The sequence below is a fragment of the Pleurodeles waltl genome, unplaced genomic scaffold (assembly GCF_031143425.1).
Source record: "Pleurodeles waltl isolate 20211129_DDA unplaced genomic scaffold, aPleWal1.hap1.20221129 scaffold_390, whole genome shotgun sequence".
Taxonomy (NCBI): domain Eukaryota; kingdom Metazoa; phylum Chordata; class Amphibia; order Caudata; family Salamandridae; genus Pleurodeles; species Pleurodeles waltl.
In genome coordinates, this window is record NW_027150098.1 from 71,724 (window position 1) to 98,000 (window position 26,277).

Below are 26,277 nucleotides of genomic sequence, written 5' to 3' on the forward strand. Positions count from 1 at the left end.
AAAAGCAGTTGCAAAGAAATCTCGCATACCTTCATGATGCTGAACCGTCTCGACGCCAGTATAAAGCATGTATTGCATTGCAACATGACATCTTACAAGAGTGAAAAGCATAAATACTCCTGTTTAAAACACAGACTGAACCTATAAAGGTAGGGGTTTGTCTGGGATTTGAACCGAGGTCCTCTCACACCCGAAGCGAGAATCATACCCCTATACCAACTAGACTGCCGCTGCATAGTCATTTGAAACATCTTCTGAAGCGTCTTTCCGAAAAGCAGGGCCATTTGGAGGCTCTCTCTCTCTAAGCGTGCCATAGCAATTGATGTTTTCTGTCAAGGATTTTTTGTTTGTCTCTAGCAAGGCAAGAGGTAGTCAAAATGCCCTGTGCCAGTGAGCTGAACTAGGGCACTGATGTGAAAAGCAGACCCTTTCTGGTAGTTGTAACCCGCTGCAAGTCATGGACCCTTGCACCTTAGACTTCCCAACCAGAAGCACTGAAGGGCCTGCTAGCTCTTGAGCCAGAGGAGCATGCCTCTTGGATTCAAGCACACTTGCTCGATCATCGCTCGATCAGGCGAGATTTATATTAGTGGCTCATAGGCCTGAAACACTCACCTGGGAGACGCAGGGTGGCTGATTTCCCGGAATGGCCCTTGATGGGGAAATCACCTCCTTTCCCCCGCCTCATTTCAGAATTGTGTGCTAGTCGCAAGACAGTGTTCAGGGGTTCATGGGTACTGCCTACTCCCAGCTGCCTCTCTGTCTTCTTCATGTAAATTGCAAGTCACGAGGAGGCACCATTGCCAATATGCTCCGCCCACCTAACCAAGAAACCTAGTTTGAGCTTGTCTGCCTGTGTTGTTGCAGGGGCAGTGTCTTCTTTGCCCAAAAGGTGGCAGGAGAGCCTCACTTCAAACAATAGAATCAACTGCTTAAGTAGAAACCAGCATGGTAGTTACTGTCATAAAGTGCAGCTCTAACAGAAGGTGTGCCTGAGACGCCCCTTCCAGTAATACACAGAATTTTGATTGAGGGCCCAGCCGATGGGTTGGTGGATTTCTCCTCACATGCCACAGCAGCTTCCAAAGATAGTGGTGTGAGGAGCTGGCTCTGCAAGCAGAGCAAGATTTAAGGGAAGAAAATACACCTGTCAGAAGTGGGATTTGAACCCACGCCTCCATGAAGAGACCAGAAGGTTCAGCTTCACTGAAGATCAAGCTCTCTTGAGTCTGGCGCCTTAGACCACTCGGCCATCCTGACAGCCAAAACAGTGCGCAGGTCGGACTCTTCAGTCTGCACTTGTTGATTTTGCCGCTTGCAATGTTCCTATCAAAGTCACAGCTTTAAAGGCCCCACAATATAACATGGCCAAGAAAAAAAAAAAAAAACAGAACAAGAAACAATGCACATGCACGACCACCGAGGGATGCTGATAACTTTTTAGCGTCCTGCAATAGTAAAGCACGTTTTACACAGGTCACAAGTTTTTAAAGGTCATTTCTGTCTAAGTGTGCATTGAGAGAGACTGAGGTTTTAGGGAGCAAACACAAAAGCTGCTGCTGCCAAGGGTTTCTGCCCGGTCTCGAACCGGGGACCTTGCGCGTGTGAGGCGAACATGATAACCACTACACTACAGAAACAAGCTTGCTGGTTTGACTGAAGGAGCACAGTTCCCCTCATATGTTTGCACGATTTCCTCTATACTTTATCAGCAGTTGCTCGGAATGCGAGGGGTAAGTGTGAAAATTGCAGCGGTGTCAGCCAGCATGCATACACTCAGACGTCCTGAAAAATCCCACAGTTGCGGGCAGAGACAGACAAATATCTGATGCCTAAATGCCAGGAAGGAGAGCCTGTGAAATCATCACACAGGGCGCACTGAGAGCAAGCAGGAAGGAAGCCAAGGCATTGTAATCCATTTTTCGCCTGAGGCAAAAAATATGTTTTGCGCAACAATGCTTCGAGTGGAATGAGAAATGTTGAGGGGTTGTGTATTTTGAGCAGGATTTGATTGTTTTCCGCTAAAATGGGCTCGTCCGGGATTTGAATCTGGGACCTCTCGCACCCTAAGCGAGAATCATAGCCCTAGACCAACGAGCCTGGGCACAGAAATGCAACGGCTCCGACCCTGCTCGGAGGGTTGGTGACAGAGAGTGGGAGACTACATCCCAAAGCAAGAAACTGCACATGGTGCTCTCTTCTGCAGTACGACTAGAGTCATTTGCATGGTCTTCATCGAACATGACATAAAAAGCCTCTATCCTTTAGACATTTTGGCCCAGATTTACAAGAAAATGACTAAGCGCGACGCTGTGCCAAATTTGCAAGCCCCACGCGCCGTCATTTTCAAAATGCAGGGAAGCGCCGTATTTAGTAGAATACAGCGCACCCCTGTGCTTCCCCCTGCGCCAGCTCTATATTAGCTGCTGAGCGCCAACGCAGCCGTTCTTGCACCATGGTACAAGGATGACTGCGTTGAGGGGGAAATTGTTTTTGTGCAGGAAGGGACACCTTCCTGCCCAAAAAAAAAATCTTCAATGGTGATTTGCTCTTACTTCTATGTGTGCTGCAGAATGCATCACACATAGAAAGAGCAAAAACAAGGAGAAATTAAAACATTTCTCCTCAGTGCGCCACTCTAACGACACCCCTGGGATGGCGTTGGATTTTGGTGCTGACGCAGATTTACGCCAACTCCTAAATCTGGAGCAGCATCAAAATGCTATGGTGTTGCTGTGGCACACTCCCAACAACACCCATTGCACGCCCCTTCCAGGGAACGCGCTGCGTGCTAAGGGGCCGTATTTACAAGGTGGTGTTAAGCCACAAAAAGTGGCTGAACGCCATCTTGTAAATACCGCGCAGTGCATAGTGCCACCGGGGCGTCACTAAAAGTGATGCTCCAGTGGTGATAGGACCTTGTAAATCTGGCACTTTATTTGCTCAAGGTGTGTGTTCTTGGTGAGGGCAGGAAAGCTATTTTCGCTCTCGTACCTTCCTTCCTTGGCTGGCTTGAATGCTGTAGGCTCAGGCTTCATTGCAAAGGTCAAACAGTGAGCAACTGACTGCCGTAAGCTGGCGCAACTCCTCTTGGTGAGCTGTGACAGATGCCCCAGGAGCGTAGTACCTCACGATGGTGAGGGATAGACACAGTCTCTTTTATCTCAGCTTGCCTGTCAGGTGAGGCAGGAAATGCAAATACTGTGAAAAAGCACAGCGACTCGAACCAGGGACCTTTCGCATGTGAGGTGCGCATGATAACCACTACACTAGACAAACAGACACACTTGCCGGCTTGCTTCATGTGGCATGCATTGTACTGGAACCACCACACTATGGAAACAGACACACCTGCTTGCTTTATGTGGCTATGCATTGGACTGGGATGCAAGGATGAGGGCCAATGTTCATGACGCTCAAAGCTGAGCCTTCCGGAACACGATCTCTTCCCTTGGAAGAAAGGAACTGGGATCACTTTCATTCCAAGAGGTGATTTCAGAACTGGACCCGAAATTACCATGGAGAAGCACTGTGCATTTAATGTTCCTACGAGCACTGCTGCTCCAGCACAGAAAAGCAGTTGCAAAGAAATCTCGCATACCTTCATGATGCTGAACCGTCTCGACGCCAGTATAAAGCATGTATTGCATTGCAACATGACATCTTACAAGAGTGAAAAGCATAAATACTCCTGTTTAAAACACAGACTGAACCTATAAAGGTAGGGGTTTGTCTGGGATTTGAACCGAGGTCCTCTCACACCCGAAGCGAGAATCATACCCCTATACCAACTAGACTGCCGCTGCATAGTCATTTGAAACATCTTCTGAAGCGTCTTTCCGAAAAGCAGGGCCATTTGGAGGCTCTCTCTCTCTAAGCGTGCCATAGCAATTGATGTTTTCTGTCAAGGATTTTTTGTTTGTCTCTAGCAAGGCAAGAGGTAGTCAAAATGCCCTGTGCCAGTGAGCTGAACTAGGGCACTGATGTGAAAAGCAGACCCTTTCTGGTAGTTGTAACCCGCTGCAAGTCATGGACCCTTGCACCTTAGACTTCCCAACCAGAAGCACTGAAGGGCCTGCTAGCTCTTGAGCCAGAGGAGCATGCCTCTTGGATTCAAGCACACTTGCTCGATCAGCGCTCGATTAGGCTCGATCAGGCGAGATTTATATTAGTGGCTCATAGGCCTGAAACACTCACCTGGGAGACGCAGGGTGGCTGATTTCCCGGAATGGCCCTTGATGGGGAAATCACCTCCTTTCCCCCGCCTCATTTCAGAATTGTGTGCTAGTCGCAAGACAGTGTTCACGGGTTCATGGGTACTGCCTACTCCCAGCTGCCTCTCTGTCTTCTTCATGTAAATTGCAAGTCACGAGGAGGCACCATTGCCAATATGCTCCGCCCACCTAACCAAGAAACCTAGTTTGAGCTTGTCTGCCTGTGTTGTTGCAGGGGCAGTGTCTTCTTTGCCCAAAAGGTGGCAGGAGAGCCTCACTTCAAACGATAGAATCAACTGCTTAAGTGGAAACCAGCATGGTAGTTACTGTCATAAAGTGCAGCTCTAACAGAAGGTGTGCCTGAGACGCCCCTTCCAGTAATACACAGAATTTTGATTGAGGGCCCAGCCGATGGGTTGGTGGATTTCTCCTCACATGCCACAGCAGCTTCCAAAGATAGTGGTGTGAGGAGCTGGCTCTGCAAGCAGAGCAAGATTTAAGGGAAGAAAATACACCTGTCAGAAGTGGGATTTGAACCCAGCCTCCATGAAGAGACCAGAAGGCTCAGCTTCACTGAAGATCAAGCTCTCTTGAGTCTGGCGCCTTAGACCACTCGGCCATCCTGACAGCCAAAACAGTGTGCAGGTCGGACTCTTCAGTCTGCACTTGTTGATTTTGCCGCTTGCAATGTTCCTATCAAAGTCACAGCTTTAAAGGCCCCACAATATAACATGGCCAAGAAAAAAAAAAAAAAACAGAACAAGAAACAATGCACATGCACGACCACCGAGGGATGCAGATAACTTTTTAGCGTCCTGCAATAGTAAAGCACGTTTTACACAGGTCACAAGTTTTTAAAGGGCATTTCTGTCTAAGTGTGCATTGAGAGAGACTGAGGTTTTAGGGAGCAAACACAAAAGCTGCTGCTGCCAAGTGTTTCTGCCCGGTCTTGAACCGGGGACCTTTCGCGTGTGAGGCGAACGTGATAACCACTACACTACAGAAACAAGCTTGCTGGTTTGACTGAAGGAGCACAGTTCCCCTCATATGTTTGCACGATTTCCTCTATACTTTATCAGCAGTTGCTTGGAATGCGAGGGGTAAGTGTGAAAATTGCAGCGGTGTCAGCCAGCATGCATACACTCAGACGTCCTGAAAAATCCCACAGCTGCGGGCAGAGACAGACAAATATCTGATGCCTAAATGCCAGGAAGGAGAGCCTGTGAAATCATCACACAGGGCGCACTGAGAGCAAGCAGGAAGGAAGCCAAGGCATTGTAATCCATTTTTCGCCTGAGGCAAAAAATATGTTTTGCGCAACAATGCTTCGAGTGGAATGAGAAATGTTGAGGGGTTGTGTATTTTGAGCAGGATTTGATTGTTTTCCGCTAAAATGGGCTTGTCCGGGATTTGAACCTGGGACCTCTCGCACCCTAAGCGAGAATCATACCCCTAGACCAACGAGCCTGGGCACAGAAATGCAACGGCTCCGACCCTGCTCGGAGGGTTGGTGACAGAGAGTGGGAGACTACATCCCAAAGCAAGAAACTGCACATGGTGCTCTCTTCTGCAGTACGACTAGAGTCATTTGCATGGTCTTCATCGAACATGACATAAAAAGCCTCTATCCTTTAGACATTTTGGCCCAGATTTACAAGAAAATGACTAAGCGCGACGCTGTGCCAAATTTGCAAGCCCCACGCGCCGTCATTTTCAAAATGCAGGGAAGCGCAGTATTTAGTAGAATACAGCGCACCCCTGTGCTTCCCCCTGCGCCAGCTCTAAATTAGCTGCTGAGCGCCAACGCAGCCGTTCTTGCACCATGGTACAAGGATGACTGCGTTGAGGGGGAAATTGTTTTTGTGCAGGAAGGGACACCTTCCTGCCCAAAAAAAAAATCTTCAATGGTGATTTGCTCTTACTTCTATGTGTGCTGCAGAATGCATCACACATAGAAAGAGCAAAAACAAGGAGAAATGAAAACATTTCTCCTCAGTGCGCCACTCTAACGACACCCCTGGGATGGCGTTGGATTTTGGTGCTGACGCAGATTTACGCCAACTCCTAAATCTGGAGCAGTATCAAAATGCTATGGTGTTGCTGTGGCACTCTCCCAACAACACCCATTGCACGCCCCTTCCAGGGAACGCGCTGCGTGCTAAGGGGCCGTATTTACAAGGTGGTGTTAAGCCACAAAAAGTGGCTGAACGCCATCTTGTAAATACCGCGCAGTGCATAGTGCCACCGGGGCGTCACTAAAAGTGATGCTCCGGTGGCGATAGGGCCTTGTAAGTCTGGCACTTTATTTGCTCAAGGTGTGTGTTCTTGGTGAGGGCAGGAAAGCTATTTTCGCTCTCGTACCTTCCTTCCTTGGCTGGCTTGAATGCTGTAGGCTCAGGCTTCATTGCAAAGGTCAAACAGTGAGCAACTGACTGCCGTAAGCTGGCGCAACTCCTCTTGGTGAGCTGTGACAGATGCCCCAGGAGCGTAGTACCTCACGATGGTGAGGGATAGACACAGTCTCTTTTATCTCAGCTTGCCTGTCAGGTGAGGCAGGAAATGCAAATACTGTGAAAAAGCCCAGCGTTTCGAACCAGGGACCTTTCGCATGTGAGGTGCGCATGATAACCACTACACTAGACAAACAGACACACTTGCCGGCTTGCTTCATGTGGCTATGCATTGTACTGGAACCACCACACTATGGAAACAGACACACCTGCTTGCTTTATGTGGCTATGCATTGGACTGGGATGCAAGGATGAGGGCCAATGTTCATGACGCTCAAAGCTGAGCCTTCCGGAACACGATCTCTTCCCTTGGAAGAAAGGAACTGGGATCACTTTCATTCCAAGAGGTGATTTCAGAACTGGACCCGAAATTACCATGGAGAAGCACTGTGCATTTAATGTTCCTACGAGCACTGCTGCTCCAGCACAGAAAAGCAGTTGCAAAGAAATCTTGCATACCTTCATGATGCTGAACCGTCTCGACGCCAGTATAAAGCATGTATTGCATTGCAACATGACATCTTACAAGAGTGAAAAGCAGAAATACTCCTGTTTAAAACACAGACTGAACCTATAAAGGTAGGGGTTTGTCTGGGATTTGAACCGAGGTCCTCTCACACCCGAAGCGAGAATCATACCCCTATACCAACTAGACTGCCGCTGCATAATCATTTGAAACATCTTCTGAAGCGTCTTTCCGAAAAGCAGGGCCATTTGGAGGCTCTCTCTCTCTAAGCGTGCCATAGCAATTGATGTTTTCTGTCAAGGATTTTTTGTTTGTCTCTAGCAAGGCAAGAGGTAGTCAAAATGCCCTGTGCCAGTGAGCTGAACTAGGGCACTGATGTGAAAAGCAGACCCTTTCTGGTAGTTGTAACCCGCTGCAAGTCATGGACCCTTGCACCTTAGACTTCCCAACCAGAAGCACTGAAGGGCCTGCTAGCTCTTGAGCCAGAGGAGCATGCCTCTTGGATTCAAGCACACTTGCTCGATCAGCGCTCGATGAGGCTCGATCAGGCGAGATATATATTAGTGGCTCATAGGCCTGAAACACTCACCTGGGAGACGCAGGGTGGCTGATTTCCCGGAATGGCCCTTGATGGGGAAAGCACCTCCTTTCCCCCGCCTCATTTCAGAATTGTGTGCTAGTCGCAAGACAGTGTTCAGGGGTTCATGGGTACTGCCTACTCCCAGCTGCCTCTCTGTCTTCTTCATGTAAATTGCAAGTCACGAGGAGGCACCATTGCCAATATGCTCCGCCCACCTAACCAAGAAACCTAGTTTGAGCTTGTCTGCCTGTGTTGTTGCAGGGGCAGTGTCTTCTTTGCCCAAAAGGTGGCAGGAGAGCCTCACTTCAAACGATAGAATCAACTGCTTAAGTAGAAACCAGCATGGTAGTTACTGTCATAAAGTGCAGCTCTAACAGAAGGTGTGCCTGAGACGTCCCTTCCAGTAATACACAGAATTTTGATTGAGGGCCCAGCCGATGGGTTGGTGGATTTCTCCTCACATGCCACAGCAGCTTCCAAAGATAGTGGTGTGAGGAGCTGGCTCTGCAAGCAGAGCAAGATTTAAGGGAAGAAAATACACCTGTCAGAAGTGGGATTTGAACCCACGCCTCCATGAAGAGACCAGAAGGCTCAGCTTCACTGAAGATCAAGCTCTCTTGAGTCTGGCGCCTTAGACCACTCGGCCATCCTGACAGCCAAAACAGGGTGCAGGTCGGACTCTTCAGTCTGCACTTGTTGATTTTGCCGCTTGCAATGTTCCTATCAAAGTCACAGCTTTAAAGGCCCCACAATATAACATGGCCAAGAAAAAAAAAAAAAAACAGAACAAGAAACAAGAAACAATGCACATGCACGACCACCGAGGGATGCAGATAACTTTTTAGCGTCCTGCAATAGTAAAGCACGTTTTACACAGGTCACAAGTTTTTAAAGGTCATTTCTGTCTAAGTGTGCATTGAGAGAGACTGAGGTTTTAGGGAGCAAACACAAAAGCTGCTGCTGCCAAGTGTTTCTGCCCGGTCTCGAACCGGGGACCTTTCGCGTGTGAGGCGAATGTGATAACCACTACACAACAGAAACAAGCTTGCTGGTTTGACTGAAGGAGCACAGTTCCCCTCATATGTTTGCACGATTTCCTCTATACTTTATCAGCAGTTGCTCGGAATGCGAGGGGTAAGTGTGAAAATTGCAGCGGTGTCAGCCAGCATGCATACACTCAGACGTCCTGAAAAATCCCACAGCTGCGGGCAGAGACAGACAAATATCTGATGCCTAAATGCCAGGAAGGAGAGCCTGTGAAATCATCACACAGGGCGCACTGAGAGCAAGCAGGAAGGAAGCCAAGGCATTGTAATCCATTTTTCGCCTGAGGCAAAAAATATGTTTTGCGCAACAATGCTTCGAGTGGAATGAGAAATGTTGAGGGGTTGTGTATTTTGAGCAGGATTTGATTGTTTTCCGCTAAAATGGGCTTGTCCGGGATTTGAACCTGGGATCTCTCGCACCCTAAGCGAGAATCATACCCCTAGACCAACGAGCCTGGGCACAGAAATGCAACGGCTCCGACCCTGCTCGGAGGGTTGGTGACAGAGAGTGGGAGACTACATCCCAAAGCAAGAAACTGCACATGGTGCTCTCTTCTGCAGTACGACTAGAGTCATTTGCATGGTCTTCATCGAACATGACATAAAAAGCCTCTATCCTTTAGACATTTTGGCCCAGATTTACAAGAAAATGACTAAGCGCGACGCTGTGCCAAATTTGCAAGCCCCACGCGCCGTCATTTTCAAAATGCAGGGAAGCGCCGTATTTAGTAGAATACAGCGCACCCCTGTGCTTCCCCCTGCGCCAGCTCTAAATTAGCTGCTGAGCGCCAACGCAGCCGTTCTTGCACCATGGTACAAGGATGACTGCGTTGAGGGGGAAATTGTTTTTGTGCAGGAAGGGACACCTTCCTGCCCAAAAAAAAAATCTTCAATGGTGATTTGCTCTTACTTCTATGTGTGCTGCAGAATGCATCACACATAGAAAGAGCAAAAACAAGGAGAAATGAAAACATTTCTCCTCAGTGCGCCACTCTAACGACACCCCTGGGATGGCGTTGGATTTTGGTGCTGACGCAGATTTACGCCAACTCCTAAATCTGGAGCAGTATCAAAATGCTATGGTGTTGCTGTGGCACTCTCCCAACAACACCCATTGCACGCCCCTTCCAGGGAACGCGCTGCGTGCTAAGGGGCCGTATTTACAAGGTGGTGTTAAGCCACAAAAAGTGGCTGAACGCCATCTTGTAAATACCGCGCAGTGCATAGTGCCACCGGGGCGTCACTAAAAGTGATGCTCCGGTGGCGATAGGGCCTTGTAAGTCTGGCACTTTATTTGCTCAAGGTGTGTGTTCTTGGTGAGGGCAGGAAAGCTATTTTCGCTCTCGTACCTTCCTTCCTTGGCTGGCTTGAATGCTGTAGGCTCAGGCTTCATTGCAAAGGTCAAACAGTGAGCAACTGACTGCCGTAAGCTGGCGCAACTCCTCTTGGTGAGCTGTGACAGATGCCCCAGGAGCGTAGTACCTCACGATGGTGAGGGATAGACACAGTCTCTTTTATCTCAGCTTGCCTGTCAGGTGAGGCAGGAAATGCAAATACTGTGAAAAAGCCCAGCGTTTCGAACCAGGGACCTTTCGCATGTGAGGTGCGCATGATAACCACTACACTAGACAAACAGACACACTTGCCGGCTTGCTTCATGTGGCTATGCATTGTACTGGAACCACCACACTATGGAAACAGACACACCTGCTTGCTTTATGTGGCTATGCATTGGACTGGGATGCAAGGATGAGGGCCAATGTTCATGACGCTCAAAGCTGAGCCTTCCGGAACACGATCTCTTCCCTTGGAAGAAAGGAACTGGGATCACTTTCATTCCAAGAGGTGATTTCAGAACTGGACCCGAAATTACCATGGAGAAGCACTGTGCATTTAATGTTCCTACGAGCACTGCTGCTCCAGCACAGAAAAGCAGTTGCAAAGAAATCTTGCATACCTTCATGATGCTGAACCATCTCGACGCCAGTATAAAGCATGTATTGCATTGCAACATGACATCTTACAAGAGTGAAAAGCAGAAATACTCCTGTTTAAAACACAGACTGAACCTATAAAGGTAGGGGTTTGTCTGGGATTTGAACCGAGGTCCTCTCACACCCGAAGCGAGAATCATACCCCTATACCAACTAGACTGCCGCTGCATAATCATTTGAAACATCTTCTGAAGCGTCTTTCCGAAAAGCAGGGCCATTTGGAGGCTCTCTCTCTCTAAGCGTGCCATAGCAATTGATGTTTTCTGTCAAGGATTTTTTGTTTGTCTCTAGCAAGGCAAGAGGTAGTCAAAATGCCCTGTGCCAGTGAGCTGAACTAGGGCACTGATGTGAAAAGCAGACCCTTTCTGGTAGTTGTAACCCGCTGCAAGTCATGGACCCTTGCACCTTAGACTTCCCAACCAGAAGCACTGAAGGGCCTGCTAGCTCTTGAGCCAGAGGAGCATGCCTCTTGGATTCAAGCACACTTGCTCGATCAGCGCTCGATGAGGCTCGATCAGGCGAGATTTATATTAGTGGCTCATAGGCCTGAAACACTCACCTGGGAGACGCAGGGTGGCTGATTTCCCGGAATGGCCCTTGATGGGGAAAGCACCTCCTTTCCCCCGCCTCATTTCAGAATTGTGTGCTAGTCGCAAGACAGTGTTCAGGGGTTCATGGGTACTGCCTACTCCCAGCTGCCTCTCTGTCTTCTTCATGTAAATTGCAAGTCACGAGGAGGCACCATTGCCAATATGCTCCGCCCACCTAACCAAGAAACCTAGTTTGAGCTTGTCTGCCTGTGTTGTTGCAGGGGCAGTGTCTTCTTTGCCCAAAAGGTGGCAGGAGAGCCTCACTTCAAACGATAGAATCAACTGCTTAAGTAGAAACCAGCATGGTAGTTACTGTCATAAAGTGCAGCTCTAACAGAAGGTGTGCCTGAGACGTCCCTTCCAGTAATACACAGAATTTTGATTGAGGGCCCAGCCGATGGGTTGGTGGATTTCTCCTCACATGCCACAGCAGCTTCCAAAGATAGTGGTGTGAGGAGCTGGCTCTGCAAGCAGAGCAAGATTTAAGGGAAGAAAATACACCTGTCAGAAGTGGGATTTGAACCCACGCCTCCATGAAGAGACCAGAAGGCTCAGCTTCACTGAAGATCAAGCTCTCTTGAGTCTGGCACCTTAGACCACTCGGCCATCCTGACAGCCAAAACAGTATGCAGGTCGGACTCTTCAGTCTGCACTTGTTGATTTTGCCGCTTGCAATGTTCCTATCAAAGTCACAGCTTTAAAGGCCCCACAATATAACATGGCCAAGAAAAAAAAAAAAAACAGAACAAGAAACAAGAAACAATGCACATGCACGACCACCGAGGGATGCAGATAACTTTTTAGCGTCCTGCAATAGTAAAGCACGTTTTACACAGGTCACAAGTTTTTAAAGGTCATTTCTGTCTAAGTGTGCATTGAGAGAGACTGAGGTTTTAGGGAGCAAACACAAAAGCTGCTGCTGCCAAGTGTTTCTGCCCGGTCTCGAACCGGGGACCTTTCGCGTGTGAGGCGAATGTGATAACCACTACACAACAGAAACAAGCTTGCTGGTTTGACTGAAGGAGCACAGTTCCCCTCATATGTTTGCACGATTTCCTCTATACTTTATCAGCAGTTGCTCTGAATGCGAGGGGTAAGTGTGAAAATTGCAGCGGTGTCAGCCAGCATGCATACACTCAGACGTCCTGAAAAATCCCACAGCTGCGGGCAGAGACAGACAAATATCTGATGCCTAAATGCCAGGAAGGAGAGCCTGTGAAATCATCACACAGGGCGCACTGAGAGCAAGCAGGAAGGAAGCCAAGGCATTGTAATCCATTTTTCGCCTGAGCAAAAAATATGTTTTGCGCAACAATGCTTCGAGTGGAATGAGAAATGTTGAGGGGTTGTGTATTTTGAGCAGGATTTGATTGTTTTCCGCTAAAATGGGCTTGTCCGGGATTTGAACCTGGGACCTCTCGCACCCTAAGCGAGAATCATACCCCTAGACCAACGAGCCTGGGCACAGAAATGCAACGGCTCCGACCCTGCTCGGAGGGTTGGTGACAGAGAGTGGGAGACTACATCCCAAAGCAAGAAACTGCACATGGTGCTCTCTTCTGCAGTACGACTAGAGTCATTTGCATGGTCTTCATCGAACATGACATAAAAAGCCTCTATCCTTTAGACATTTTGGCCCAGATTTACAAGAAAATGACTAAGCGCGACGCTGTGCCAAATTTGCAAGCCCCACGCGCCGTCATTTTCAAAATGCAGGGAAGCGCCGTATTTAGTAGAATACAGCGCACCCCTGTGCTTCCCCCTGCGCCAGCTCTAAATTAGCTGCTGAGCGCCAACGCAGCCGTTCTTGCACCATGGTACAAGGATGACTGCGTTGAGGGGGAAATTGTTTTTGTGCAGGAAGGGACACCTTCCTGCCCCCAAAAAAAATCTTCAATGGTGATTTGCTCTTACTTCTATGTGTGCTGCAGAATGCATCACACATAGAAAGAGCAAAAACAAGGAGAAATGAAAACATTTCTCCTCAGTGCGCCACTCTAACGACACCCCTGGGATGGCGTTGGATTTTGGTGCTGACGCAGATTTACGCCAACTCCTAAATCTGGAGCAGTATCAAAATGCTATGGTGTTGCTGTGGCACTCTCCCAACAACACCCATTGCACGCCCCTTCCAGGGAACGCGCTGCGTGCTAAGGGGCCGTATTTACAAGGTGGTGTTAAGCCACAAAAAGTGGCTGAACGCCATCTTGTAAATACCGCGCAGTGCATAGTGCCACCGGGGCGTCACTAAAAGTGATGCTCCGGTGGCGATAGGGCCTTGTAAGTCTGGCACTTTATTTGCTCAAGGTGTGTGTTCTTGGTGAGGGCAGGAAAGCTATTTTCGCTCTCGTACCTTCCTTCCTTGGCTGGCTTGAATGCTGTAGGCTCAGGCTTCATTGCAAAGGTCAAACAGTGAGCAACTGACTGCCGTAAGCTGGCGCAACTCCTCTTGGTGAGCTGTGACAGATGCCCCAGGAGCGTAGTACCTCACGATGGTGAGGGATAGACACAGTCTCTTTTATCTCAGCTTGCCTGTCAGGTGAGGCAGGAAATGCAAATACTGTGAAAAAGCCCAGCGTCTCGAACCAGGGACCTTTCGCATGTGAGGTGCGCATGATAACCACTACACTAGACAAACAGACACACTTGCCGGCTTGCTTCATGTGGCTATGCATTGTACTGGAACCACCACACTATGGAAACAGACACACCTGCTTGCTTTATGTGGCTATGCATTGGACTGGGATGCAAGGATGAGGGCCAATGTTCATGACGCTCAAAGCTGAGCCTTCCGGAACACGATCTCTTCCCTTGGAAGAAAGGAACTGGGATCACTTTCATTCCAAGAGGTGATTTCAGAACTGGACCCGAAATTACCATGGAGAAGCACTGTGCATTTAATGTTCCTACGAGCACTGCTGCTCCAGCACAGAAAAGCAGTTGCAAAGAAATCTCGCATACCTTCATGATGCTGAACCGTCTCGACGCCAGTATAAAGCATGTATTGCATTGCAACATGACATCTTACAAGAGTGAAAAGCATAAATACTCCTGTTTAAAACACAGACTGAACCTATAAAGGTAGGGGTTTGTCTGGGATTTGAACCGAGGTCCTCTCACACCCGAAGCGAGAATCATACCCCTATACCAACTAGACTGCCGCTGCATAGTCATTTGAAACATCTTCTGAAGCGTCTTTCCGAAAAGCAGGGCCATTTGGAGGCTCTCTCTCTCTAAGCGTGCCATAGCAATTGATGTTTTCTGTCAAGGATTTTTTGTTTGTCTCTAGCAAGGCAAGAGGTAGTCAAAATGCCCTGTGCCAGTGAGCTGAACTAGGGCACTGATGTGAAAAGCAGACCCTTTCTGGTAGTTGTAACCCGCTGCAAGTCATGGACCCTTGCACCTTAGACTTCCCAACCAGAAGCACTGAAGGGCCTGCTAGCTCTTGAGCCAGAGGAGCATGCCTCTTGGATTCAAGCACACTTGCTCGATCAGCGCTCGATTAGGCTCGATCAGGCGAGATTTATATTAGTGGCTCATAGGCCTGAAACACTCACCTGGGAGACGCAGGGTGGCTGATTTCCCGGAATGGCCCTTGATGGGGAAATCACCTCCTTTCCCCCGCCTCATTTCAGAATTGTGTGCTAGTCGCAAGACAGTGTTCACGGGTTCATGGGTACTGCCTACTCCCAGCTGCCTCTCTGTCTTCTTCATGTAAATTGCAAGTCACGAGGAGGCACCATTGCCAATATGCTCCGCCCACCTAACCAAGAAACCTAGTTTGAGCTTGTCTGCCTGTGTTGTTGCAGGGGCAGTGTCTTCTTTGCCCAAAAGGTGGCAGGAGAGCCTCACTTCAAACGATAGAATCAACTGCTTAAGTAGAAACCAGCATGGTAGTTACTGTCATAAAGTGCAGCTCTAACAGAAGGTGTGCCTGAGACGCCCCTTCCAGTAATACACAGAATTTTGATTGAGGGCCCAGCCGATGGGTTGGAGGATTTCTCCTCACATGCCACAGCAGCTTCCAAAGATAGTGGTGTGAGGAGCTGGCTCTGCAAGCAGAGCAAGATTTAAGGGAAGAAAATACACCTGTCAGAAGTGGGATTTGAACCCAGCCTCCATGAAGAGACCAGAAGGCTCAGCTTCACTGAAGATCAAGCTCTCTTGAGTCTGGCGCCTTAGACCACTCGGCCATCCTGACAGCCAAAACAGTGTGCAGGTCGGACTCTTCAGTCTGCACTTGTTGATTTTGCCGCTTGCAATGTTCCTATCAAAGTCACAGCTTTAAAGGCCCCACAATATAACATGGCCAAGAAAAAAAAAAAAAAAACAGAACAAGAAACAATGCACATGCACGACCACCGAGGGATGCAGATAACTTTTTAGCGTCCTGCAATAGTAAACACGTTTTACACAGGTCACAAGTTTTTAAAGGGCATTTCTGTCTAAGTGTGCATTGAGAGAGACTGAGGTTTTAGGGAGCAAACACAAAAGCTGCTGCTGCCAAGTGTTTCTGCCCGGTCTCGAACCGGGGACCTTTCGCGTGTGAGGCGAACGTGATAACCACTACACTACAGAAACAAGCTTGCTGGTTTGACTGAAGGAGCACAGTTCCCCTCATATGTTTGCACGATTTCCTCTATACTTTATCAGCAGTTGCTTGGAATGCGAGGGGTAAGTGTGAAAATTGCAGCGGTGTCAGCCAGCATGCATACACTCAGACGTCCTGAAAAATCCCACAGCTGCGGGCAGAGACAGACAAATATCTGATGCCTAAATGCCAGGAAGGAGAGCCTGTGAAATCATCACACAGGGCGCACTGAGAGCAAGCAGGAAGGAAGCCAAGGCATTGTAATCCATTTTTCGCCTGAGGCAAAAAATATGTTTTGCGCAACAATGCTTCGAGTGGAATGAGAAATGTTGAGGGGTTGTGTATTTTGAGCAGGATTTGATTGTTTTCCGCTAAAATGGGCTTGTCCGGGATTTGAACCTGGGACCTCTCGCACCCTAAGCGAGAATCATACCCCTAGACCAACGAGCCTGGGCACAGAAATGCAACGGCTCCGACCCTGCTCGGAGGGTTGGTGACAGAGAGTGGGAGACTACATCCCAAAGCAAGAAACTGCACATGGTGCTCTCTTCTGCAGTACGACTAGAGTCATTTGCATGGTCTTCATCGAACATGACATAAAAAGCCTCTATCCTTTAGACATTTTGGCCCAGATTTACAAGAAAATGACTAAGCGCGACGCTGTGCCAAATTTGCAAGCCCCACGCGCCGTCATTTTCAAAATGCAGGGAAGCGCCGTATTTAGTAGAATACAGCGCACCCCTGTGCTTCCCCCTGCGCCAGCTCTAAATTAGCTGCTGAGCGCCAACGCAGCCGTTCTTGCACCATGGTACAAGGATGACTGCGTTGAGGGGGAAATTGTTTTTGTGCAGGAAGGGACACCTTCCTGCCCAAAAAAAAAATCTTCAATGGTGATTTGCTCTTACTTCTATGTGTGCTGCAGAATGCATCACACATAGAAAGAGCAAAAACAAGGAGAAATGAAAACATTTCTCCTCAGTGCGCCACTCTAACGACACCCCTGGGATGGCGTTGGATTTTGGTGCTGACGCAGATTTACGCCAACTCCTAAATCTGGAGCAGTATCAAAATGCTATGGTGTTGCTGTGGCACTCTCCCAACAACACCCATTGCACGCCCCTTCCAGGGAACGCGCTGCGTGCTAAGGGGCCGTATTTACAAGGTGGTGTTAAGCCACAAAAAGTGGCTGAACGCCATCTTGTAAATACCGCGCAGTGCATAGTGCCACCGGGGCGTCACTAAAAGTGATGCTCCGGTGGCGATAGGGCCTTGTAAGTCTGGCACTTTATTTGCTCAAGGTGTGTGTTCTTGGTGAGGGCAGGAAAGCTATTTTCGCTCTCGTACCTTCCTTCCTTGGCTGGCTTGAATGCTGTAGGCTCAGGCTTCATTGCAAAGGTCAAACAGTGAGCAACTGACTGCCGTAAGCTGGCGCAACTCCTCTTGGTGAGCTGTGACAGATGCCCCAGGAGCGTAGTACCTCACGATGGTGAGGGATAGACACAGTCTCTTTTATCTCAGCTTGCCTGTCAGGTGAGGCAGGAAATGCAAATACTGTGAAAAAGCCCAGCGTTTCGAACCAGGGACCTTTCGCATGTGAGGTGCGCATGATAACCACTACACTAGACAAACAGACACACTTGCCGGCTTGCTTCATGTGGCTATGCATTGTACTGGAACCACCACACTATGGAAACAGACACACCTGCTTGCTTTATGTGGCTATGCATTGGACTGGGATGCAAGGATGAGGGCCAATGTTCATGACGCTCAAAGCTGAGCCTTCCGGAACACGATCTCTTCCCTTGGAAGAAAGGAACTGGGATCACTTTCATTCCAAGAGGTGATTTCAGAACTGGACCCGAAATTACCATGGAGAAGCACTGTGCATTTAATGTTCCTACGAGCACTGCTGCTCCAGCACAGAAAAGCAGTTGCAAAGAAATCTTGCATACCTTCATGATGCTGAACCGTCTCGACGCCAGTATAAAGCATGTATTGCATTGCAACATGACATCTTACAAGAGTGAAAAGCAGAAATACTCCTGTTTAAAACACAGACTGAACCTATAAAGGTAGGGGTTTGTCTGGGATTTGAACCGAGGTCCTCTCACACCCGAAGCGAGAATCATACCCCTATACCAACTAGACTGCCGCTGCATAATCATTTGAAACATCTTCTGAAGCGTCTTTCCGAAAAGCAGGGCCATTTGGAGGCTCTCTCTCTCTAAGCGTGCCATAGCAATTGATGTTTTCTGTCAAGGATTTTTTGTTTGTCTCTAGCAAGGCAAGAGGTAGTCAAAATGCCCTGTGCCAGTGAGCTGAACTAGGGCACTGATGTGAAAAGCAGACCCTTTCTGGTAGTTGTAACCCGCTGCAAGTCATGGACCCTTGCACCTTAGACTTCCCAACCAGAAGCACTGAAGGGCCTGCTAGCTCTTGAGCCAGAGGAGCATGCCTCTTGGATTCAAGCACACTTGCTCGATCAGCGCTCGATGAGGCTCGATCAGGCGAGATTTATATTAGTGGCTCATAGGCCTGAAACACTCACCTGGGAGACGCAGGGTGGCTGATTTCCCGGAATGGCCCTTGATGGGGAAAGCACCTCCTTTCCCCCGCCTCATTTCAGAATTGTGTGCTAGTCGCAAGACAGTGTTCAGGGGTTCATGGGTACTGCCTACTCCCAGCTGCCTCTCTGTCTTCTTCATGTAAATTGCAAGTCACGAGGAGGCACCATTGCCAATATGCTCCGCCCACCTAACCAAGAAACCTAGTTTGAGCTTGTCTGCCTGTGTTGTTGCAGGGGCAGTGTCTTCTTTGCCCAAAAGGTGGCAGGAGAGCCTCACTTCAAACGATAGAATCAACTGCTTAAGTAGAAACCAGCATGGTAGTTACTGTCATAAAGTGCAGCTCTAACAGAAGGTGTGCCTGAGACGTCCCTTCCAGTAATACACAGAATTTTGATTGAGGGCCCAGCCGATGGGTTGGTGGATTTCTCCTCACATGCCACAGCAGCTTCCAAAGATAGTGGTGTGAGGAGCTGGCTCTGCAAGCAGAGCAAGATTTAAGGGAAGAAAATACACCTGTCAGAAGTGGGATTTGAACCCACGCCTCCATGAAGAGACCAGAAGGCTCAGCTTCACTGAAGATCAAGCTCTCTTGAGTCTGGCGCCTTAGACCACTCGGCCATCCTGACAGCCAAAACAGTGTGCAGGTCGGTCTCTTCAGTCTGCACTTGTTGATTTTGCCGCTTGCAATGTTCCTATCAAAGTCACAGCTTTAAAGGCCCCACAATATAACATGGCCAAGAAAAAAAAAAAAAAACAGAACAAGAAACAAGAAACAATGCACATGCACGACCACCGAGGGATGCAGATAACTTTTTAGCGTCCTGCAATAGTAAAGCACGTTTTACACAGGTCACAAGTTTTTAAAGGTCATTTCTGTCTAAGTGTGCATTGAGAGAGACTGAGGTTTTAGGGAGCAAACACAAAAGCTGCTGCTGCCAAGTGTTTCTGCCCGGTCTCGAACCGGGGACCTTTCGCGTGTGATGCGAATGTGATAACCACTACACAACAGAAACAAGCTTGCTGGTTTGACTGAAGGAGCACAGTTCCCCTCATATGTTTGCACGATTTCCTCTATACTTTATCAGCAGTTGCTCGGAATGCGAGGGGTAAGTGTGAAAATTGCAGCGGTGTCAGCCAGCATGCATACACTCAGACGTCCTGAAAAATCCCACAGCTGCGGGCAGAGACAGACAAATATCTGATGCCTAAATGCCAGGAAGGAGAGCCTGTGAAATCATCACACAGGGCGCACTGAGAGCAAGCAGGAAGGAATCCAAGGCATTGTAATCCATTTTTCGCCTGAGGCAAAAAATATGTTTTGCGCAACAATGCTTCGAGTGGAATGAGAAATGTTGAGGGGTTGTGTATTTTGAGCAGGATTTGATTGTTTTCCGCTAAAATGGGCTCGTCCGGGATTTGAACCTGGGACCTCTCGCACCCTAAGCGAGAATCATACCCCTAGACCAACGAGCCTGGGCACAGAAATGCAACGGCTCCGACCCTGCTCGGAGGGTTGGTGACAGAGAGTGGGAGACTACATCCCAAAGCAAGAAACTGCACATGGTGCTCTCTTCTGCAGTACGACTAGAGTCATTTGCATGGTCTTCATCGAACATGACATAAAAAGCCTCTATCCTTTAGACATTTTGGCCCAGATTTACAAGAAAATGACTAAGCGCGACGCTGTGCCAAATTTGCAAGCCCCACGCGCCGTCATTTTCAAAATGCAGGGAAGCGCCGTATTTAGTAGAATACAGCGCACCCCTGTGCTTCCCCCTGCGCCAGCTCTAAATTAGCTGCTGAGCGCCAACGCAGCCGTTCTTGCACCATGGTACAAGGATGACTGCGTTGAGGGGGAAATTGTTTTTGTGCAGGAAGGGACACCTTCCTGCCCAAAAAAAAAATCTTCAATGGTGATTTGCTCTTACTTCTATGTGTGCTGCAGAATGCATCACACATAGAAAGAGCAAAAACAAGGAGAAATGAAAACATTTCTCCTCAGTGCGCCACTCTAACGACACCCCTGGGATGGCGTTGGATTTTGGTGCTGACGCAGATTTACGCCAACTCCTAAATCTGGAGCAGTATCAAAATGCTATGGTGTTGCTGTGGCACTCTCCCAACAACACCCATTGCACGCCCCTTCCAGGGAACGCGCTGCGTGCTAAGGGGCCGTATTTACAAGGTGGTGTTAAGCCACAAAAAGTGGCTGAACGCCATCTTGTAAATACCGCGCAGTGCATAGTGCCACCGGGGCGTCACTAAAAGTGATGCTCCGGTGGCGATAGGGCCTTGTAAGTCTGGCACTTTATTTGCTCAAGGTGTGTGTTCTTGGTGAGGGCAGGAAAGCTATTTTCGCTCTCGTACCTTCCTTCCTTGGCTGGCTTGAATGCTGTAGGCTCAGGCTTCATTGCAAAGGTCAAACAGTGAGCAACTGACTGCCGTAAGCTGGCGCAACTCCTCTTGGTGAGCTGTGACAGATGCCCCAGGAGCGTAGTACCTCACGATGGTGAGGGATAGACACAGTCTCTTTTATCTCAGCTTGCCTGTCAGGTGAGGCAGGAAATGCAAATACTGTGAAAAAGCCCAGCGTTTCGAACCAGGGACCTTTCGCATGTGAGGTGCGCATGATAACCACTACACTAGACAAACAGACACACTTGCCGGCTTGCTTCATGTGGCTATGCATTGTACTGGAACCACCACACTATGGAAACAGACACACCTGCTTGCTTTATGTGGCTATGCATTGGACTGGGATGCAAGGATGAGGGCCAATGTTCATGACGCTCAAAGCTGAGCCTTCCGGAACACGATCTCTTCCCTTGGAAGAAAGGAACTGGGATCACTTTCATTCCAAGAGGTGATTTCAGAACTGGACCCGAAATTACCATGGAGAAGCACTGTGCATTTAATGTTCCTACGAGCACTGCTGCTCCAGCACAGAAAAGCAGTTGCAAAGAAATCTTGCATACCTTCATGATGCTGAACCGTCTCGACGCCAGTATAAAGCATGTATTGCATTGCAACATGACATCTTACAAGAGTGAAAAGCAGAAATACTCCTGTTTAAAACACAGACTGAACCTATAAAGGTAGGGGTTTGTCTGGGATTTGAACCGAGGTCCTCTCACACCCGAAGCGAGAATCATACCCCTATACCAACTAGACTGCCGCTGCATAATCATTTGAAACATCTTCTGAAGCGTCTTTCCGAAAAGCAGGGCCATTTGGAGGCTCTCTCTCTCTAAGCGTGCCATAGCAATTGATGTTTTCTGTCAAGGATTTTTTGTTTGTCTCTAGCAAGGCAAGAGGTAGTCAAAATGCCCTGTGCCAGTGAGCTGAACTAGGGCACTGATGTGAAAAGCAGACCCTTTCTGGTAGTTGTAACCCGCTGCAAGTCATGGACCCTTGCACCTTAGACTTCCCAACCAGAAGCACTGAAGGGCCTGCTAGCTCTTGAGCCAGAGGAGCATGCCTCTTGGATTCAAGCACACTTGCTCGATCAGCGCTCGATGAGGCTCGATCAGGCGAGATTTATATTAGTGGCTCATAGGCCTGAAACACTCACCTGGGAGACGCAGGGTGGCTGATTTCCCGGAATGGCCCTTGATGGGGAAAGCACCTCCTTTCCCCCGCCTCATTTCAGAATTGTGTGCTAGTCGCAAGACAGTGTTCAGGGGTTCATGGGTACTGCCTACTCCCAGCTGCCTCTCTGTCTTCTTCATGTAAATTGCAAGTCACGAGGAGGCACCATTGCCAATATGCTCCGCCCACCTAACCAAGAAACCTAGTTTGAGCTTGTCTGCCTGTGTTGTTGCAGGGGCAGTGTCTTCTTTGCCCAAAAGGTGGCAGGAGAGCCTCACTTCAAACGATAGAATCAACTGCTTAAGTAGAAACCAGCATGGTAGTTACTGTCATAAAGTGCAGCTCTAACAGAAGGTGTGCCTGAGACGTCCCTTCCAGTAATACACAGAATTTTGATTGAGGGCCCAGCCGATGGGTTGGTGGATTTCTCCTCACATGCCACAGCAGCTTCCAAAGATAGTGGTGTGAGGAGCTGGCTCTGCAAGCAGAGCAAGATTTAAGGGAAGAAAATACACCTGTCAGAAGTGGGATTTGAACCCACGCCTCCATGAAGAGACCAGAAGGCTCAGCTTCACTGAAGATCAAGCTCTCTTGAGTCTGGCGCCTTAGACCACTCGGCCATCCTGACAGCCAAAACAGTATGCAGGTCGGACTCTTCAGTCTGCACTTGTTGATTTTGCCGCTTGCAATGTTCCTATCAAAGTCACAGCTTTAAAGGCCCCACAATATAACATGGCCAAGAAAAAAAAAAAAAACAGAACAAGAAACAAGAAACAATGCACATGCACGACCACCGAGGGATGCAGATAACTTTTTAGCGTCCTGCAATAGTAAAGCACGTTTTACACAGGTCACAAGTTTTTAAAGGTCATTTCTGTCTAAGTGTGCATTGAGAGAGACTGAGGTTTTAGGGAGCAAACACAAAAGCTGCTGCTGCCAAGTGTTTCTGCCCGGTCTCGAACCGGGGACCTTTCGCGTGTGAGGCGAATGTGATAACCACTACACAACAGAAACAAGCTTGCTGGTTTGACTGAAGGAGCACAGTTCCCCTCATATGTTTGCACGATTTCCTCTATACTTTATCAGCAGTTGCTCGGAATGCGAGGGGTAAGTGTGAAAATTGCAGCGGTGTCAGCCAGCATGCATACACTCAGACGTCCTGAAAAATCCCACAGCTGCGGGCAGAGACAGACAAATATCTGATGCCTAAATGCCAGGAAGGAGAGCCTGTGAAATCATCACAAAGGGCGCACTGAGAGCAAGCAGGAAGGAAGCCAAGGCATTGTAATCCATTTTTCGCCTGAGGCAAAAAATATGTTTTGCGCAACAATGCTTCGAGTGGAATGAGAAATGTTGAGGGGTTGTGTATTTTGAGCAGGATTTGATTGTTTTCCGCTAAAATGGGCTTGTCCGGGATTTGAACCTGGGACCTCTCGCACCCTAAGCGAGAATCATACCCCTAGACCAACGAGCCTGGGCACAGAAATGCAACGGCTCCGACCCTGCTCGGAGGGTTGGTGACAGAGAGTGGGAGACTACATCCCAAAGCAAGAAACTGCACATGGTGCTCTCTTCTGCAGTACGACTAGAGTCATTTGCATGGTCTTCATCGAACATGACATAAAAAGCCTCTATCCTTTAGACATTTTGGCCCAGATTTACAAGAAAATGACTAAGCGCGACGCTGTGCCAAATTTGCAAGCCCCACGCGCCGTCATTTTCAAAATGCAGGGAAGCGCCGTATTTAGTAGAATACAGCGCACCCCTGTGCTTCCCCCTGCGCCAGCTCTAAATTAGCTGCTGAGCGCCAACGCAGCCGTTCTTGCACCATGGTACAAGGATGACTGCGTTGAGGGGGAAATTGTTTTTGTGCAGGAAGGGACACCTTCCTGCCCCCAAAAAAAATCTTCAATGGTGATTTGCTCTTACTTCTATGTGTGCTGCAGAATGCATCACACATAGAAAGAGCAAAAACAAGGAGAAATGAAAACATTTCTCCTCAGTGCGCCACTCTAACGACACCCCTGGGATGGCGTTGGATTTTGGTGCTGACGCAGATTTACGCCAACTCCTAAATCTGGAGCAGTATCAAAATGCTATGGTGTTGCTGTGGCACTCTCCCAACAACACCCATTGCACGCCCCTTCCAGGGAACGCGCTGCGTGCTAAGGGGCCGTATTTACAAGGTGGTGTTAAGCCACAAAAAGTGGCTGAACGCCATCTTGTAAATACCGCGCAGTGCATAGTGCCACCGGGGCGTCACTAAAAGTGATGCTCCGGTGGCGATAGGGCCTTGTAAGTCTGGCACTTTATTTGCTCAAGGTGTGTGTTCTTGGTGAGGGCAGGAAAGCTATTTTCGCTCTCGTACCTTCCTTCCTTGGCTGGCTTGAATGCTGTAGGCTCAGGCTTCATTGCAAAGGTCAAACAGTGAGCAACTGACTGCCGTAAGCTGGCGCAACTCCTCTTGGTGAGCTGTGACAGATGCCCCAGGAGCGTAGTACCTCACGATGGTGAGGGATAGACACAGTCTCTTTTATCTCAGCTTGCCTGTCAGGTGAGGCAGGAAATGCAAATACTGTGAAAAAGCCCAGCGTCTCGAACCAGGGACCTTTCGCATGTGAGGTGCGCATGATAACCACTACACTAGACAAACAGACACACTTGCCGGCTTGCTTCATGTGGCTATGCATTGTACTGGAACCACCACACTATGGAAACAGACACACCTGCTTGCTTTATGTGGCTATGCATTGGACTGGGATGCAAGGATGAGGGCCAATGTTCATGACGCTCAAAGCTGAGCCTTCCGGAACACGATCTCTTCCCTTGGAAGAAAGGAACTGGGATCACTTTCATTCCAAGAGGTGATTTCAGAACTGGACCCGAAATTACCATGGAGAAGCACTGTGCATTTAATGTTCCTACGAGCACTGCTGCTCCAGCACAGAAAAGCAGTTGCAAAGAAATCTCGCATACCTTCATGATGCTGAACCGTCTCGACGCCAGTATAAAGCATGTATTGCATTGCAACATGACATCTTACAAGAGTGAAAAGCATAAATACTCCTGTTTAAAACACAGACTGAACCTATAAAGGTAGGGGTTTGTCTGGGATTTGAACCGAGGTCCTCTCACACCCGAAGCGAGAATCATACCCCTATACCAACTAGACTGCCGCTGCATAGTCATTTGAAACATCTTCTGAAGCGTCTTTCCGAAAAGCAGGGCCATTTGGAGGCTCTCTCTCTCTAAGCGTGCCATAGCAATTGATGTTTTCTGTCAAGGATTTTTTGTTTGTCTCTAGCAAGGCAAGAGGTAGTCAAAATGCCCTGTGCCAGTGAGCTGAACTAGGGCACTGATGTGAAAAGCAGACCCTTTCTGGTAGTTGTAACCCGCTGCAAGTCATGGACCCTTGCACCTTAGACTTCCCAACCAGAAGCACTGAAGGGCCTGCTAGCTCTTGAGCCAGAGGAGCATGCCTCTTGGATTCAAGCACACTTGCTCGATCAGCGCTCGATCAGGCGAGATTTATATTAGTGGCTCATAGGCCTGAAACACTCACCTGGGAGACGCAGGGTGGCTGATTTCCCGGAATGGCCCTTGATGGGGAAATCACCTCCTTTCCCCCGCCTCATTTCAGAATTGTGTGCTAGTCGCAAGACAGTGTTCAGGGGTTCATGGGTACTGCCTACTCCCAGCTGCCTCTCTGTCTTCTTCATGTAAATTGCAAGTCACGAGGAGGCACCATTGCCAATATGCTCCGCCCACCTAACCAAGAAACCTAGTTTGATCTTGTCTGCCTGTGTTGTTGCAGGGGCAGTGTCTTCTTTGCCCAAAAGGTGGCAGGAGAGCCTCACTTCAAACAATAGAATCAACTGCTTAAGTAAAAACCAGCATGGTAGTTACTGTCATAAAGTGCAGCTCTAACAGAAGGTGTGCCTGAGACGCCCCTTCCAGTAATACACAGAATTTTGATTGAGGGCCCAGCCGATGGGTTGGTGGATTTCTCCTCACATGCCACAGCAGCTTCCAAAGATAGTGGTGTGAGGAGCTGGCTCTGCAAGCAGAGCAAGATTTAAGGGAAGAAAATACACCTGTCAGAAGTGGGATTTGAACCCACGCCTCCATGAA

General features: G+C 48.7%; 10 non-coding genes across 10 annotated transcripts; all 10 read right to left on the reverse strand.

The window, feature by feature from the left end:
• Positions 1 to 1,148: 1,148 nt before the first annotated feature.
• TRNAL-CAA (transfer RNA leucine (anticodon CAA)) lies at positions 1,149 to 1,260 on the reverse strand. The gene is made up of 2 exons: positions 1,223 to 1,260; positions 1,149 to 1,194 (listed from the first exon to the last, which is right to left on the reverse strand). It is a non-coding gene; the product is annotated as a tRNA-Leu (tRNA).
• Positions 1,261 to 5,148: 3,888 nt separating this feature from the next.
• TRNAV-CAC (transfer RNA valine (anticodon CAC)) lies at positions 5,149 to 5,221 on the reverse strand. Its single transcript has one exon. It is a non-coding gene; the product is annotated as a tRNA-Val (tRNA).
• Positions 5,222 to 8,312: 3,091 nt separating this feature from the next.
• Positions 8,313 to 8,424, reverse strand: TRNAL-CAA (transfer RNA leucine (anticodon CAA)). Its single transcript has 2 exons — positions 8,387 to 8,424; positions 8,313 to 8,358 (listed from the first exon to the last, which is right to left on the reverse strand). It is a non-coding gene; the product is annotated as a tRNA-Leu (tRNA).
• Positions 8,425 to 8,738: 314 nt separating this feature from the next.
• TRNAV-CAC (transfer RNA valine (anticodon CAC)) lies at positions 8,739 to 8,811 on the reverse strand. Its single transcript has one exon. It is a non-coding gene; the product is annotated as a tRNA-Val (tRNA).
• A 3,516-nt stretch (positions 8,812 to 12,327) lies between these two features.
• Positions 12,328 to 12,400, reverse strand: TRNAV-CAC (transfer RNA valine (anticodon CAC)). The gene has a single exon. It is a non-coding gene; the product is annotated as a tRNA-Val (tRNA).
• Positions 12,401 to 15,908: 3,508 nt separating this feature from the next.
• On the reverse strand, positions 15,909 to 15,981 carry TRNAV-CAC (transfer RNA valine (anticodon CAC)). Its single transcript has one exon. It is a non-coding gene; the product is annotated as a tRNA-Val (tRNA).
• Positions 15,982 to 19,072: 3,091 nt separating this feature from the next.
• Positions 19,073 to 19,184, reverse strand: TRNAL-CAA (transfer RNA leucine (anticodon CAA)). Its single transcript has 2 exons — positions 19,147 to 19,184; positions 19,073 to 19,118 (listed from the first exon to the last, which is right to left on the reverse strand). It is a non-coding gene; the product is annotated as a tRNA-Leu (tRNA).
• Positions 19,185 to 19,959: 775 nt separating this feature from the next.
• Positions 19,960 to 20,031, reverse strand: TRNAP-AGG (transfer RNA proline (anticodon AGG)). Its single transcript has one exon. It is a non-coding gene; the product is annotated as a tRNA-Pro (tRNA).
• A 2,631-nt stretch (positions 20,032 to 22,662) lies between these two features.
• Positions 22,663 to 22,774, reverse strand: TRNAL-CAA (transfer RNA leucine (anticodon CAA)). The gene is made up of 2 exons: positions 22,737 to 22,774; positions 22,663 to 22,708 (listed from the first exon to the last, which is right to left on the reverse strand). It is a non-coding gene; the product is annotated as a tRNA-Leu (tRNA).
• Positions 22,775 to 23,087: 313 nt separating this feature from the next.
• On the reverse strand, positions 23,088 to 23,160 carry TRNAV-CAC (transfer RNA valine (anticodon CAC)). Its single transcript has one exon. It is a non-coding gene; the product is annotated as a tRNA-Val (tRNA).
• Positions 23,161 to 26,277: the final 3,117 nt, after the last annotated feature.